At 39.2% G+C, this 12,037-nt stretch overlaps 1 non-coding gene across 1 annotated transcript; it reads left to right on the plus strand.

The window, feature by feature from the left end:
- The first annotated feature begins 429 nt into the window (after nt 1-429).
- Nucleotides 430-533, plus strand: LOC121482204. The gene has a single exon (XR_005985558.1). It is a non-coding gene; the product is annotated as a U6 spliceosomal RNA (small nuclear RNA).
- The last annotated feature ends 11,504 nt before the right edge of the window (nt 534-12,037 follow it).

Below are 12,037 nucleotides of genomic sequence, written 5' to 3' on the forward strand. Positions count from 1 at the left end.
AAGAGAAAATCCTTAAAGCAGGGAGAGACAAGAGATTCCTAACTTATATGGGGAGAAATATTAGATTAACAGCAGACCTCTCCACAGAGACCTGGCAGGCCAGAAAGGGCTGGCAGGATATACATAATCTTTGCAAGTGTGCATGGACCATTTATGTGGATAAACCATATTCTGGACCATAAAACAAATCTGTATATATTTTAAAGGATTGAAAGAATATGGAAGTTGTTCTCTGTCACAAAGGCATTATATTAGAAATCAACAACAGAAAGATATCTTAAAATTTCCCAAATATCTGGAAAATAACATTATAAGTAATATATGAAATAAAGAAATAAAAAGTTAAGTTAGAAATTTAACCACCATATTGTTATAACTAATAAATTCAGTAAAGTTACAAGATACAAAATCAATATATAAAATGTTTTGGTGCTTGTTCTAGCAGCACATATTCTAAAATTGGAACAATACAGAGATCAGTATGGTTCCTGCACAAGGATAACACACAAATTCATGAAAGTATTCCATATTAAAAAAAAATCTTATGTATTTCTATATGCTAATAACAAAGTACCAAAAAAAGAAATAAAAAATAACTCAATTTACATTGCATCAATAAGAATAAAATACCTAGGCATAAATTTAACTAAAGAGATGAAAAACTATATTAATGAAAAATATTGAAGAAGGCACAAATAAATGAATATATTCCATGCTCACATGGATTAGAATTAATATTGTTAAAATGTCCATACTTCCTAAAGCAATCTACAAATTCAATACTGTTCCTATCAAAATTCCAGTGGCATTTTTTTTACAAAAATAGACCAAAAAATCCTAAAATTTGTATGGGATCACCAAAGATCCCAAAGATAGCCAAAGCAATCCTGAGAGAGAAGAACAAAGCTAGAGGGGTCACACTTCCTGATTTCAATCTATATTACAAAATTATAATTATGAAGTTACAGTATAGAATAGGCATAAAAACAGACACGTATATCAATGGAACAGAATAGAAAACCCAGAAATAAATCCACACATATTTGGTCAAGTAACTTATGACAAAGGATCGAAGAATATATCATGGGAAAAGACAGTTTCTTCAGTAAATGGTATTGGGAAAACTGGATAGCTACATACAGAAGAATGAAACTCAACCACTAATCCTATACACAAAAATTAACTCAAAATGGATTAAAGATTTGAACCTAAAACTTAAAACTCCTAGAAGAAAGTGTAGATTGTAAGCTCTTTAACATCAATCTTGGTGATAATTTTTTGGATCTGACACCAAAAGCGAAGATAACAAAAGCAAATATAAACAAATGGAACAACATTAAGCTAAAAAGCTTTTACACAACAAAAGAATCAACAAAATGAAAATGCAACCTACCAAATGGGAGAAAATATTTGCAAATCATATATCTGTAAGGAGTTAATCTCTAAAATATATGAAGAACTCATACAATGAGTTCTTTATATGACAACAATTGATGACAAACAATCCAATTAAAAAATTAACAGAAGACCTGAATAAACATTTTTTTTTCAAGAAGACATACAACAGGTAGTAAAAAGGCACTCAACAGCACAAATTATCAGGGAAATTCAAATCAAAACCACAGTGAGATATTACCTCACACCTGTTGGAATGACTATTATCAAAAAGTCAAGAAATAAGTGTTGGTGAGGATGTGGGAGAAAAAAAAAAGAATATCCTTGTGCACTGTTGGTAGGAATGTAAATTAGTATAGCCATTATGAAAAACAGTATGGAGGCTCCTCAAAAATTAAAAATAGGACTACCTCTGATTTAGGAATCTCACTTCTGGGTATTTATCCAAAGAAAACTAAAATACTAACTGGAAAAGACATATGCACTCCCATGTCCATTGCAGCATTATTTGCAGTTGACCAAGACAGGAAGTAATCTAAGTGTCCATTGATGGGTAAAGAAAATATGATATGTAAAAAAGAAGGAGATCTTGTCATTTGTGACAATACAGATGGACCTTGAGGGCATTATGCTAAGTAAAATAAGTCAGGCAGAGAAAAACAAATGCCATACATTCTCACGTATATGTGAAATCTAAAAGAAAGAAAAGAAAAGAAATGAACAAAAACAAGCTCATAAATACAAAGAATATATTGGTGGTTACCAGAGGTAGGAGGTGGGGCAGTGAGTGAAGTGAGTGAAGGGGGGCAAAGGGTAGAAACTTCCAGTAACAAAATAAATAGCCATGAGGATATAATGTATAGCATGGTGACCACAATTAATAATACTGGGTATTGCAAATATGGAAGTTCCAAACAAAGTAGATCTTAAAAGTTCTCATCATAAGAAAAAATATTAGAACTATGTGAGGTGACAGATATTAACTAGACTTACTGTGGTGATCATTTCACAGTACATACAATTATCAACTCATTATGTTGTACTCCTGAAACTAATATAATATTGCATGTTAAATATCCATAAATAAAAACAAACAAACAACATAGGAATTTAACTCTAAAAAATATTATTTTTAGCTGAACGAAAATGAAAGCACAACACATTGAAATTTACATGATGCCACTAAAAAAGTACTTAGAGAAAATAAAAGACTAAACACCTCTATTTTAACAGCAGAAAGGTCTCAAATCAATTATCTCAGTTTCTACCTTCAGAAACTGGAAAATAAGAGAAAATTAAACCCAAAGGAAGTAGAAGAAAGGAAATAAAAGAAATAGAAAAGCAGAAAGTAGTAAAACAACAGAAATAAGTCCATGAAACCAAAACCAGTTCCTTGGAGTGATTACTACTGTTAAACCTCTAACTAGACAACAGGAAAAGAGAGAAAGAGAAGTTACAAATTATCAAAATCATGAAAGTGATATTTCTACAGATCCTACAGGTATTCAAAGGATAATAGGGAAAAATCATTGTGCTCGTTGAATAGTGTTTCCAAAAAATTCATGTCTACCTGGAACTGGTCAACATGAACTTTCTGGAAATAGTGTTTTACATGTGATCAAGTTAAGGTAATGTCATACTATATTGGGTTGGGCCCTAAATCTGGCAACCTTACAGGAAGAGGGAAATTTAACATAAAGAAACACACAAGAGAACATCATGTGAAGATAGACACAGAGATTGTAGTAAAGAACCTATAAGCCAAGGAATGCCATGAATTGTCAGCAATCACCAGAAACTAAGAGGTATGGAACAGATTTTTCCTTCAAAGCCTCTAGACAGAACCAACCTTCCCAACTTTTGACTTTGGACTTCTAGTCTCCAGGACTGTGAGACAATAAATTTCTGTTGTTTTAAGCCATGGTAATTTTTTACAGAAATCCTAGAAAACTAATACAATTTTTAAAATATTTATGCCAATAGATTTGAAAATTTAGGTGAAATGGAAAAATTTCTTAAAAGGTAAAAACTACCAAAAACTCATACACAAAAAAAGAGAATTTCTATTTATTGCTATATCTATTAAGAAACAGAATTGTAGTTAAAATTTTTCCACAGAGAAAACTCCAGACCCAGATAGATTCACTAATTAACTCTACCAAACATTTAAGGAAGAAATAATAGCAATTCTACACAAATTATTCCAGAAAACTGAAAAGAAGGGAATACTTCCCAACTGATTGTATGAAGTCAGAATTACTATAATACCAAAACCAAAAAAAGACATTACAAAAAAATAAAACCATAGATCAATATCCCTTGTAAATATGGATGTAAACATTCTTTGCAAAACTTCAGTAAATGAAATCCAATAATGTATTTTTAAAAAAAAAGAGTACTTCTTGACTAAGTGGGGTTTATCCCAGGATTACAAGATTGGTATAGCATTCAAAAACCAGCCAATGTAAATTCCATGTTAACAAATTAAAACAGAAAAACAGTTGAAGAAAAGGCATTTGAGAAAAATTCAACAGCCATTCCTGATGAAAAAGTAAAAAACCTCTCAGCAACGTACGAACAGAGCGTGAGTTTCTTTTACCTACTAAAGAGCATCCACAAAAAACCCTACAAGAAAATCATACCCAGTGATAAACAACTGAACACATTCCCTCTGAATCAGGAGCAAGACAAGGATGTCTACTAACCACCTCAATCACCTTTGCATTGGAGGTTCAAGTCAGTATGATAAGGCAAAAGAAGAAAGAATAGTTGAATAGGAAGAAGTAAAACTATCTCTAGTCACATGATTTTCTATATAGAAAATTCAATGAAATTTTAATTACCAGAACTTAAAAATGAGTTTAACAAGTTTGCAGGTCACGTGAGGAATGTACCAAAGATCCCAATTGTATTTCTATATACTAGGAATAAAAAAAATCATAAATTGAATTTTTAAGAAATGTCACAACATCAAAAAATATGAAACACTTGGGGACACATCTGACAAGAAGATTTGGAATTATGAAATACTGTTGAGAGAAATTAAAGGAGACATATGTCATGTTCATGGATCAAAAACCTCGATATAGTCAAGACATCAATTCTCTCCAAATTGATCTGACATAATCCCAACCAAAATCCCAACAGAAGTTTTTTTTACATATGAGCAAACTGATTACAAAATTCAGTCATGGATGCAGTGGACCTAGAATATTCAAAACAACTTTGAAAAGGTCAAAACCAGAGGACCAACATTCTCTAATTTCAAGACATTGTAAACTACAGTAATATTAAGACGATATGGTATCGTCATAAAGGCAGGCAAATAAATCAATAGACCAGAAGAGAGGTGGAGCCCCATCTTGAGCAACCTTGAGCAGTGATGTAGTGATGGGTCATGAGACGAAGGGGAGCACACTGTTCAGTCGGCTCTAGTCAGCCTGTGATCCAGGGGCAGCTCAAACATCTCAGCACTCTCTTCCACCAGGATGAGCCCTTTCCACCCAGGGCATCCCCGGAGGCCAAGGATAATAACTGAACTTCCTCCCTTCAGTATTTAAGAGTCACACCTCTCCCCAAGGGTCCTGGAACTTGATTTCCCAGTGCCACTAACCAGCTGTTGATCCTAACGTCCTCTATATTCATGTGGCCGAAAGAGCTCCCTGGGCCCCATGTAAGCAGCAAACTCCAAGTAGCCTGGCCTGGCCTGAGGGACTGCGATCAAGGGCCCTGCCCCTGGTCATGTGTCTAGAAGTGGGTCATTGTCCCCACAGGACCTGTGGTTTAGTAGGAGAGACCAAGGATTCAACAAGCAATTGCAAGGTTGGCACACAAAATCTTACTGAGGGGTAGGTGATGCCCACCCAGCCTATCACCAGAGCACCTAACCTGGTTGAGGCAGGCCATGAAGGTAGCCCAGAGATGGTGCCATTCAACCAAGACCTGAAAAATAAGTCTGAGTTCAAACTGTATTTAAGTCCTTTTGGGCTGCGTTGCTTTATGGGGCTCAGAATAAGGATAAAGCAGGAGCAGAGAGAGGGAGTAGGCAATAGAACAAAGTGGTCTACTTCCTAAGTAAAAGGCATCCCTATTCCCTTGCTCAGGGAGATGTGGCTGCAAAGGCAGAGAACTGCCCGAAGGAAGAATCAGAGTGGCCTACGTCACTGCCCAAAGCCTCTCACTGGCCAGGCTTAACGACTGACATCCTGATTGCTTCCCCGCCACCACTGGCAGCCATCTCCTCATTGCAACCCTGTGACCCTACAATTGGAATTGGTACCAAGGCTTGAGTTCAAGCTTGAGTTAAGGGCACATGACCTCAGGCAGTGCCCTCCTGGCCTTGCCAAATCAAAGCACTTGCTGCTGACCCAGAAATCTTTGAAAGCTCCCATCCCCTTCATTTCCTGCTTGGACTTCGAGGAAGCCAAGCTGCAGAAGAGAGCTCCATGCATTAGACCCTGAACGCAGTGCACTCCTTGGGGAACACAGGAATGGTTCACCGGGTGGAGCAAGATTCCTTGATTCACTGTGTTCCTAGATCAGGCACAAAAAGGGCTCTGGTGCAGAGTCTCAGATCATGGAGCAACAATAAGAGAACACTTAAAAAATAAAAGCAGGGCAGCCCCGGTGGCGCAGCGGTTTGGCACCGCCTGCAGCCTGGGGTGTGATCCTGGAGACCCGGGATCGAGTCCCGCATTGGGCTCCCTGCATGGAGCCTGCTTCTCCCTCTCCCTCTCCCTCTCCCTCTGCCTGTGTCTCTGCCTCTCTCTCTCTCTCTCTCTCTATATCTATCTATGAATAAATAAATAAAATCTTAAAAAATAAATAAATAAAAGCAAATGCCTTTGCCTTGAGATACCATCAACCTTGATCATTTATTTACAGCCTTTTCCCTTAAAATCATGTGTGAATGCTCTGAAGCCTGAGAGTGCCAGTTCCCCAAACCCCCTCAATTTTCTGGACTTGATTAATGGTACTATTAGTAGTTTTATTTGATCTTCACTAAATTTGGGAAATGAGCTTCCCAATTTGGTCAAAAATATATTATTTTTCATATTTCTAAAGTTCCTTATGATAATGGTCCAGGACTGGAGGCTGGGATTTTCTCGCCAACTGCTTCTCATATTGGATTTAAATTTTGAGAGAGTGACTTTATTTGTTTGTCTGCCTTAGAGCATTGGACTATTAAGTACAAAGAGTCCCCAACTTATGATGTTTCTACCTATAATTTTTTTACCTTAGGATGCTTTGAATGCAATAGAAATTCAGGAGAAACTGTGCTTTGAATTTTGAATTTTGATCTTTTCCTGGGCTAGTATTATGTGGCAGTATCCTCTCAACAGCAAGCTGCAGCTCCCAGTCAGCCACAGGATCACAAGGGCAAACAACCTGCACACTGACAACCATTCTACCCATACAACCATCCTGGTTTTCACTTTCAGTACAGTATTCAACAAATTACATGAGATAGTCAACACTTAATGATAAAATAGAATTTGTGTCAGGTGATTTAGCCCAACTGTAGACTAATTTAATGTTCTGAACACATTTAAGATGGGAGAAGCTAAGCTATGATATTTGGTAGGTTAGTAGGTTAGTAGGTTAAACGCATTTTCAACTTACAATGGGTTTATCAAGACATAACCCTATCCAGGTGCCCAGGCGGTGTATTCAATTAAGCATCCAACTCTTGGTTTCAGCTCAAGTCATGATCTCAGAGTTGTGGGATAGAGCCCTGCATTGGCCTCCACACTCAGAGTCTGCTTAAGACTCTCTCTCCTTTCTCTGCCCTTCCCTCTGTGGGCTCTCCTTCTCTCTAAAATATATAAATAAATATTTGGGAGGAAAAAAGACATAACCCTATCATAAATCAAGAGAAATCTGGTATTATGGATGAGTAGGGAGACTCCTTTACCCTAAAGACTACATTATTTATGGCTTCCACTCTTGATATATCATTTGAACATGGTAGGTCCTTTTGTAGATAGCTTTTGTAGAATATCTTGGTGATCATTATTTTCTGTTAATTGGCAGAATTATCCCTTGCTACTTTGCAAAGGTATCTAGAATAGATTATACTTCCACTATAAATTACAGAGCAAGCTTGGAAATTTTGCTTGCCAAATTATTGCTGGCACTGAGGAGACCTGGATACCAGGATGGAGGTGGAATCCACCTATCATCTTTATCTATTTATTTTTTTTTTTTAGTATTTTACTTATTCATGAGAGACACAGAGAGAGAGGCAGAGACACAGGCAGAGAGAGAGAAGCAGGCTCTATGCAGGAGTCAACCCCAGGACCCCGGGACCATGACCCGAGCCAAAGGCAGATGCTCAATCACTGAGCCACCCAGGTGTCCCTCTTTATCTATTTCTCAATACAAACTGGGATATAGGGGTGGAGTAGTCACCGGACCCTGACTTTTCCCAAGGCCCTGTGCCCTGAACAGAATCACTGGTGCCCTGTCTTGACTCCACAAGCCAGGAGTCAGGAACCATCATCAGCCAGACTAGTACTGCCTGGATCCCATCACTGAATCCTAGGAGAAGAAACAGGGTGGACATTTGTGGGACATGAAATGGAATTGCAGGGGAGAAAGCACATTCAGTCATAAAGAGTTTATGATAACTCTCAATTTCTAGACTGGACAATGGGCAATGGGGGACACTGGACTTATAGCAATTTATGAAAGAAGACAATGGCTTCAGCTTGGGATCAGTCTGGGTCTGGGTTGCTTGTGGCACATCCCAGGGATGCCAACTAGTACTCAAGCCAGCAAGAAGAATGGAATATAGATTTGAAAATCAATAGTACTCACTCACCAAACAAACGTTCATTGAAGGCCACCTGAGCATAGGATAAGAGTAAAAAATTCTTGACTAAGAATAAGCCTTGAATAAAAAAATCAATTCCTGATCTTCTGGAGCTCATACGGGGGTGAAGGTGGGAATGTGGAGTGGATAAATGTTAAATATATACTCACAAACATCAGGGGTCTGGCTGGGACCAAGACACAAGAAAATGTGGCCTTGAGTGGAGATAGGGAGTCTCATCCTCTCAGAAAGGTGCAGAAATGAGGCTGAGTGTGGTCATGGAGAATCGGTGGGTGAATGGGCTAGAAGGTGATGAAGAGCTCCTAGTGTTCTCAATTAACACAGTGAAGAAAGAGGCTATGTCATCCACTGAACACAAAATGGGTGGAAGATGAATACAGTCCCAAGAAACGGAGGGAGGTGACAAGGATAAGGGCAAGGACATCTGGAAGTGTGACAGCCTCGCTGAGACAGGAGGTCATTAGATTGTCTGGACCCATGCTGCACAGTGGAAATTTAATTTCTTGAGCTGTGCCCAGCGGCCCCATACTAGATGAGCAGCCTCCCTGCTCTGGAGGAAGATTCTATCCAGATGACTGTGGCAGTGGCAGCAAGGCACAAGTCATGGAGGAGCCCCAGGAAGGCAGGGGGCCCGAGGGGCTGGCAGCTGGAAGCTCAGCAGAAGCTCAGCACTCTCTATAGAGGAAGAGCACATGTACCACCTGTGAAGATGGAGAGCTCTGAAGCCAGTCAGGGAAAACAGAGGGCTGGCTTCAGGCAATGAGGAGGTGGTCCTCCCAGGGCTCAGGACACTAGGGCACCATGGTCAGCTTTTGGAGGAGCCAGAACCTACAACCTGAAATCTCCTAGGAGCATGTCAGGAGGTGGTAAACATCATCTAAGGCTCGTGAGTTAGAAGGAGCAGAGGCAGAGGGTGGTGCTTTTGAGTAAGGGAACCTGCACACAAGATGGGGCAGTGATGATCTGGAGGCCACACCAGGGCAAAGACAAGCCCACACAGGCCTGATCCTCTACCAGAGGTATGCAGTGTAGGAGGCAACAGTGAGAGCTCAGGAACAGGGTCCTTACTGCTAATCAGACCAGCAGTGCCAACCTCACCACGAAGCTACTTATAAAAGCAGGATTTGGGGTGCCCCACATATACTGATCAGAATCCACATCTTAATGAGACCCCTTAGAAATACTTATGCACCTTGCAGTTTAAAAACTTTGGATCGGGGCGCCTGGGTGGCTACGGTGGTTAAGCAGCTGCCTTCGGCTCAGGTCACGGTCCCAGGGTCCTGGTATGGAGCCCCAAGTCAGGCTCCCTGCTCCAAGGGGAGTCTGCTTCTCCCTTTGCCCCTCCCCCTGCTCATGCTCTCCCTCTCTCACATTCTCTCTCTCTCTCTCTCAAATAAATAAAATCATTAAAGAAAAATAAAGCTTTTGACCCAAAATACCCAAAATATACACTACACGTATAACCCCCAAAGCAATGCACCTGTAAATGTAACCTCAAGTATCCCTGGAGAACACTAGTCTGAGAGAGCAAACTTAATTCTCAACAGCTCTCAATTATAACCTTACTTGTGATGAGCAGTGTTGGCAGATGACGTGCCTGGCTCTGCACTGAGCACCTTCTATGCATGCAATACTCCCTGCAGACCCAGGAGCTGAGGATACCATTATGGTCCCCATGATCCAGGGGGCGATTTGGAGGCTCCCAGAAGTTAAGGAATTTGCTAAGTTCACTCAGCTTGTAAGAGGCAATGCTGGAAATCAATCATAAGTCAGCCTGCATCCCTTAGATGCCACACATTTCCTTAAACTCAGATTTATTCATGTGAGTCCACGGCATTGGATGGCTCAGTGATTCTCCTGAATGATACTAGACCACACAATTAACAGTTAAATAAACTTTGCTGCACAATAGAATGGAGTAATAATCAATATTCAAAAATGATTTTTTTAAAGAATTGTCAATTATACAAGGGAATTTTCATTACAAACTATTTTTTGAGAAAAGTATAATGTAAGAACCTATATAATATACTGTATATCCTGTTAAACATATAAACTCAAATGTTCACCATTCACAGAATGGTTAAATAAAACAGAATATTCATTCAGTAAAATGCTATTCATGCTTAAATAAAAACTAGACCTCTGTATATCAAAATCAATATTTCTCAAAAATGCAATGTTGATGGGATCCCTGGGTGGCGCAGCGGTTTAGCGCCTGCCTTTGGCCCAGGGCACGATCCTGGAGACCCGGGATCGAATCCCACGTCCGGCTCCCGGTGCATGGAGCCTGCTTCTCCCTCTGCCTGTGTCTCTGCCTCTCTCTCTGTGACTATCATAAATAAATAAAAATAAATCTTTAAAAAAAAAATGCAATGTTGATGACAAAAAGTTGAAAAATAAAATTTTTGGCATATTTTATACACATTTTCAAAGCACAGAAATCAATATCCTAAATTACTCATGGATACTAGTGTATAATACACAAACCCCCAAAACACAGACTGGAAAGATACGTTATTAGTATCTTTCAAGATACAATAAAGAATCACAATTGTTGTTGGAACTGGCCCGGGGTAGGGGGTTAAGCAGAGTCCAACTATATGCTATGTGGTAATTCTTTAAAAGGTAAAAAGACATGACAAATGTGATCTATATCGACACTGGCATTGACATTTGTTGATTCTATATGGTGGACATTTGTTATATGTGTAGTTTTCTACAATTTTAAATTTCTATATTCCAATTTATATGCTAAGAAAAATTTAAAAGGAAGTTCATAAAATATTAACAACACTGTCCTCTGGGCAGGAATGTTACAGGCAATTTTAGTTTTCTTCTTCAGATTTATCTGTCCTTGTAAAATTTTCCCTATTAGAATATGTGACTTTTGTAACCAATAGAAAAATAGACTCACCCCCCAATTTCCCAAGAGCTAATCCATTTCATGTCTCTGGGCTTTTGTTATAAAGCAGAACATGCATAGTATTGAAGATATAGGCAGAGTGGAAAAACAAGAAGTGAATAATGTTGGATCTGACAGCAAATTTCTTTTAAAAACAGAGAACTTTTCTGTTTCTGTTTTTGTTTGCTATGTCAATTCTACGGCCAAAAACAGAGAACGTCCCACACATATGTGGCTGCTTTGTGCACGTGGCACATTGCATCTTTGAAGGTTATAACTAGGCTATACATTAAAAATGACCTAGTGCAACCCCATTGTTTTAGCAACAGGAAAACCGAGGCTGAGAAGGGTAAAGAGGCTTGTCTAAGGTCAAACGGCAGGAGTAGAAACTGAGTCAGAGTCCTAGCTGATGTTTTCATGGCTCTACTGGTGCTGCCCAAGCATTTTGTGGACTCTGATGGTGCCCAAATATGAAGAATAAGATGAAAATATTGCCAAAGAAACCAATTGGCATTATCTGTGTAAAAAAAATAAATAAAAATAAATAAATGCAAATTGTGTCATATATACAAGCTAACGTAATTATCTACACTTAGGCCCAGATTTCAATTTCTATCCTCAAAATCCAATGACTTCTTTGAGTAAGAATCCCTTCCTTCCTTGAATTCTGTGCTGGAGGAGTGTTTGGATTTCGGCAGGCACGGGTCAGCTTCTCAGCTCACCTTCACGGGGTGTTGATTCTTGCCATGCAGGACGTTCAAAAGCTGAGCTTTCTAAGGAGATGGCCCCTCTGAGGCTGGACACATGAGTATCCCTCACCGCAGGTATCCCTGGTCGCCAGAAACCAGACAGCCTATGCTGCCCAGGCCCAGGCGAGTCTGACAGTGAGTCTCAACCTGCAC

This window comes from Vulpes lagopus, chromosome 24 (genome assembly GCF_018345385.1).
Source record: "Vulpes lagopus strain Blue_001 chromosome 24, ASM1834538v1, whole genome shotgun sequence".
Taxonomy (NCBI): Eukaryota; Metazoa; Chordata; class Mammalia; order Carnivora; family Canidae; genus Vulpes; species Vulpes lagopus.